This window comes from Marmota flaviventris, chromosome 8, assembly GCF_047511675.1.
Source record: "Marmota flaviventris isolate mMarFla1 chromosome 8, mMarFla1.hap1, whole genome shotgun sequence".
NCBI lineage: Eukaryota > Metazoa > Chordata > Mammalia > Rodentia > Sciuridae > Marmota > Marmota flaviventris.
The window spans coordinates 42,849,632-42,855,860 of NC_092505.1; positions in this window are offsets into that span (position 1 = coordinate 42,849,632).

Below are 6,229 nucleotides of genomic sequence, written 5' to 3' on the forward strand. Positions count from 1 at the left end.
ATCAAGCCTTACCAGGGCTACACCCAGGCCTGAGGCTGAAGGTCCACCTAAGCTCCTCCCCTTTCTCTCCTGCTAAGTCCAAGCACCCATCCAGGAGTGTGGCTGTCTCTCACATATCCCCTCCTCACCAGCACACCAGGCCCCCATCATCTTCTGCCTTGTCTTTGAAAACAGCCTCCTCTGGTCTCCTAGTCTTAAGTTTTTCTCTCTTCCCCTTGGTCTGCTCTGCAAATTACCAACCAGATCACATCTCTTCAAGTAACAGAATTTTTCAGTGCTTTCTGTTGCTTATAGAATAAGATGTAATCTTCTTTTCATGATACATGAGCTCTTTATGATCTAGTCCCAGATCCTCAATTCAGTCCCAAAGCAAGAGATGTCTTTTAGAAATGTTTTCCATCTTACTAGGGAGTTCAACATTACAACTGCAATTACCAATGCTGCTGCTATCATTTAATGGACACTCATTTCACACTGTACTATATGCTTTATGTACCTTATCTAATTTAGTCCTCATAAGAACACGTACATTAAGTATAGTCATGAACTGCAAAATGACTTTGGTCAACAACAGACTATAGACCTCATATGCGATAGTGGTCCCAAAAGATTATAATGGAGCTGGAAAATTCCTATGGCCTAGTGATATTCTCGCTATCATGTCATAGCTCCACACATTACTCGTGTTGGTGGTAATACTGGTATAAACAAACCTACTACACTGCCAGTAATATGAAAGCATAGCACATATACTGCAAACAACATGTAATACTTGATAGTAAACGAATAAGTTACTGGTTTATGTATATACTACGCAATACTTTTTATCATTATTTTAACATGTTCTCCTACTTATTAAACAAAAAGCTTACTAAACTAATAGGCCATGCTATGATGGCAGTGGCCTCATACACCCCATGTAACAACATCCATCATTCACATCAAGAGACTGTGTTGAGTGTTGGACCTAATACCATGTAAGTTTGTGTAAGTAACTGTATGTTGTTCACACAAAACCCAAACTGCCTAACAATGCAGCTCTTAGAACACACCCCTGCCATTAAATGAAAAGTGACTGTATTGCTGTCTCTATTTTGCAGGTGAGGAAAATGAGGAGGCAGAAAAAGGAGAAAAAGGCAGCCACCACTGCTTTGGTTTAAGAATGCCTCAATGGTCTGATTATTCTTCACGTTTTCGTAAGCAGAATTCTAAGAAGACCCAGAGACATACCGCATGATAGGGCAACATTGGACTCAATGCCAAAGGCAGGGAATTGGAATCTGAGGCTCTGTCTCTTGTTGATTTGATTCTAGATAAATCTTTCATTACTTCAACTTCAGCTTTTTCCTCTTAAAAATGAGGATACCAGCAGGGTATGGTGGCACATATCCATAATCCCAGTGGCTTAAGAGACTGAGGCAGGAGGATCACAAGTTTAAGGCTAGCCTCAGCAACTTAGTGAGGCTCTGAGCAACTTAGCAAGACCCTGTCTCAAAATAAAAAATAAAAAGGGCTGTGGCTATGGCTGAGTGGTTAAGTGCCTCTGGGTTTAATCCCTGGTACTAGGAAAAAAAAATTGGTGAGGATATCGATTTTTAAAAAAGGCTCACTGAGTTGGTATTAGGAATAAGTGAGTTAATATATGCAGAATACTAAGCCCCCAAATTCCCACTTAGCACAATGCCTGTCATGTAGTGAACACTCAATGAATACTTACTCTTCTTACCCACTACTGACACAGTGCTTAGCAATATGGCTTAAGCAGTCAGCTGACAGCAGTTGGAAGGAAGGTCTGCAGTGTGTCACTGACTTCGAAACCTCCTCTTAATCTTGTTCCAGGTGGTTGAATTTTGTAATTACTGTCAAAGTTTTATCCACTAATTTTAATATTCACTCTTGCCTAGATTAATTATTACTATGATAGTGATTTTCTAATTCCATCATTCTCTATATATTTATTAGTTGAGAATCTACTGCAAGAAGGAGCTTTCCTTCTCCTTTATTTATTTATATCAGATATATATATATATAAATTATTACGTCAGTATATATGTACTATGAAAAGTACATATATAATAAATACATATTATATTAAGTAAACATATAAATAATGAGCACATATAAATAAGTATAAAATATGTTGCTCTAATATATATTATATTTATTATATATATTATGTTATATATATAATATATATTCAATTATATTCATGGATTCTTATTTTATCCAGTGGGTTATAATTCATTGCTATCTTTATTTGTTTGGATTCTCAAACTGTCTCAGATTTGAACAGCAGAAGCTCATTCCAAGTGGTTCCTTATTTTTTAACATATTCCCTACAGTTCTAGGAAATACATGCATATGCACACAGACATCTCATCTCTGTCTGCCTCTCCATCCATCTGTCACCCTGACTTCATGCTCATGCCTCCAACTCCAGTCCAACAATGTCCATTTTAGCCTTCCCCTTGTTCCATATTTTTAAGCCCTCTCCTCCAACAAATTTTGTTTCCATTGACAAGATACTTATTTGTTCAACCTTACCTTACACAGAAATTTCAGAACCGCTAGTTCACACCTCTATGAAAAAGAGTTCACAGGTTCTTTGATTTTCAGGCAACAGTCTCTCCTCAAAAGATTATTTTCCGAAGTTGCTTGCGTCAGTTCTTTCCCACCCCCATTACTTTCTGTTTGAATTTCACTTTAGGGTGTTTTCGCCATTCCCAGGGATTCTTTTCAGTGTGGTTCCAAATGCCTGAATCATATTAAAGGGTATACCCAGGGAAGCACTGTTTCCCCCCTTTCTTTTTTTCTCTGTTCCTATCCCTCTTTTTTCCATCTTATTCCCACTCACCCTGAAAATTTCTTGTCAATCTTTCCTGTGTTTATTTTTGCACAGTGAGCAGACGCATGGACACCTTATTTCCCTTTCCCCCTTCCACAAAAGACAGCACATGATAGATGGTTGTTTGCATTGTTTTTTTACTTAACCATGTAGTCTATGAATCACTCCATATCTATTCATAGAGATCTTCCTCATTTGGAACCAAATGTGACTCTAACAATTCCATTTCAGAGGCTTCTTGGGGCTTAATGGGCCAACTCCTCAGCCAGGTCCAGAGGTCCTTTACCCATGGTGATAATTCACCTCCCCATTCTCACCCCAATTACCTCCTCCCCCACACATTTTATGCTTTAGCCAGATGGACCTTCTGTCTACTTCTAGCACTAGCAAAGTGCCTGACACATGGCAGGACCTCAGAAATATGCCATGCCTTTAATCGACCTGGGATGCCCTTTATTACTTCCTTCCTATAACAAACCACCTTGCTACTCATCTCTCTGCTTCCGTATAAAAAGTTGCTTCTTTCCTTTTTGGAACTCTTTGAACAAATTTATCTGCTCTTCTAGTTGTGTTCCATAGAACTCCACATGTTTCTGTATTGACATTGACAGTCCCATATGGGAGACAAACACTTAAAAGCTCCATGGGGCTGGAGTTGTAGCTCAGAGGTAGAGCACTTGCCTTGCAAGTGTGAGGCACTGGGTTCGATCCTAGCACTACATAAAAACAAATAAAGGCATTGACTCCATATACAACTAAAAAAAAAAATTAAAAAAAACAAACACAGTCACAAGCTGCAAGGGTAGTGGTACAGATATGGCCAGGGCATTATGGGACTGAGCAGCCATAGAGGTCAGGAAGCTTCCTGAAAGAGCTGATGTGCCTGGTGAGGAGGGGTAAGGAGGGGAAGAGGTGTCTGTTGTAATAACTCAACAAATGCTCTTATTATTACCATCATTGTTCCATTGTAGCTCAGGCCTTGGCTTCACAGGGGAAGGAATGGCACTGTTCTTTATTTCTGCCAGGAGAAAACAGAGGCCTGAAACACTGCTTGATTCTGTAAATGGATCCCACATGAGAGCCCACCTCTGCCTTTCTGCCCTTTGATGGGGATGACAGCTCTCACACAAGAGGGCTGCTGGAGCTCCCATCAACCGGCTTTTCCTCTCAGCAGCCAGCCCAATCACTTTCCTCTCAGAGGCTCCTTTCAGTGTAAACAATCTTCTTATTACCACCCTGAGCATCTTTCCTGACAGGACAAAATTTAATAGGGTTTTCTAAATAAAATTCAGATTGGATATTGTCTGACTTGGATGGGAGAAGAGTATTTGATGTCACTAAAGCTATGCCACTCTGAGCAATGGCTTCAGCTCCCTGGGCCTCAGTTTCCTTGCCTATAAAATGAGGGGGTGGGAATAATGGTTTCTGACACATCTTCTAGCTCTGCAATTTTGTATACTGGATCGAACTCTATTTGTTCTGTACAGATGTCAGCATGGAAATCACAAGTCAGAAGGAGATGGCAAATTCAATGAGTATTGAATTGCACCCCAGGTCTCTCTATTCATTGAATGAATCATCCATACCCAATTATCCAGGAACAAACACCTTTTCATCTCCTCTTTGCTCTCCTAAAAACATTAATTCATGAATATGACATCAGATCGGGGGAGCTTATTTATATGCATCTGAAAATTGATAACAAAGCCATAATGCATCCACTTTTTTATAAAAGAAGAATGTCTAGAAGCTAACAAGAGCCCTTTCTCTTCCCATACTTGGGACATGTCACCTCTTGACAACTGCCCCATCTCTGGCATTTATTCCCATTATTCCTTCTTTGATCCCGTGACATTTATGTGGCCTCTGCATTTCAGTTCAAGTATCACCTACTTTAAGAAGTTCTGGTACATTGCCCAGCCTAGTATGGGCATGGCTTCTCTGTTCTCCAATAGCACTTTGGGCTTTTCTTCATTACGACACTTACCACACTATATGGACTTGCCAACTGTTAAGGTTTAGATATTAGGTGTCCCCCAAAAGCCCACGTGTAAGACAATATAAGGAAGTTCAGAGGTAAAATGATTGGGTTATGAGATCCTCACTTAATTAATGGATTAATCACCTGATATGGATTAACTGGGTTGTAACTGTAGGCAAGTAGGGTATTGCTGGAGGAAGTGGGTCACTAGGGGCGTACCTCTGTCCAGCAGAGCTCTCTCTGCTTCCTTACTGCCATGTCCTGAGCTGCCTTCCTCTGCTACACCCTTCCACCATGATGTTCGGCCTCACTCCAAGCCCAGAGCTATGGAGTCGGCAATCTATGGACCAAAACTTCTGAAAATGTGAGCCAGATAAACTGTTCCTTTTCTAATTGTTCTTGTCAGAGCTTCTGATCACAGTGACAAAAAAAGCTGACTTAAATACCAACTCTCTTTCCTATTGAACTCTGAACTCCTTTTGGGCAGAAAAAGTGTTCCATCTACTTCACAGCTCTAGTCATTATAAGGTCTCTGAAGGTTCATTTCTTGACCACTAGAAAAGTCATGCTTGACCTTTTTTGGCGGAGATCATTTGCATGGAACAAAAGATCTTACCACATCTGTCTGCATGTCTGCGTAGAGAAAGAACAGAGTGATAATAAAGAATTGGAGAACCAAATCCTCAAGTTGGAATAAAATTGTTGATAGTATCCTTATTAGTTGCTGACTTTATAATAAAATATGGATTGACACATATCTTTTAATATAAAATATGACCTATAAATTTAAAGGCTATCAGGATTATGAACTCTAACCTACAAACTTATAACATGGCCACTTTATTATGCTTAACCTGATAGTAGATTCAAGTTATTAAGTTACTTGAATCTATTAATGAATTGTCACAGCCCATTATATTGGTGGTCCTCAAGAAACCATACTTCCTACTATGCACATCCTTTTTTAGTCCCTTCCTTCTTAGTCTGGGCTATACCTGTGACTTGTCTTAATCACAGAGATGCAGTGGACGGACATGATGGTGTGCCTGTCAGGCCCAAGCCTTGAGAAGTAATCCTGGTAGCTTCCATTTTTGTGTTCTTGAGAGTAATGAACTGCCTGATATGAATTTCAGCCACTTTGCTGGAAAGATCATACAGAGACCACGTGGAAAGGCCAGACAGACAAAGAGAGGTTAACATCACTTGGAGGAGACCTGAGCAACCCAGCTACTGAAAAGACCTGAAACCCCACATATAAGACCCCAGTCGGATGTTTCAGCCAGAACTCCATCATGCTGGGCATACCATCTTGGATTTTCCAGGCTTCATTAACATCATGCAGAATACAAATAACTTATCCATGCTGAGCCTGATCTGGATTCCTGTGTGCACAATCATGCAAA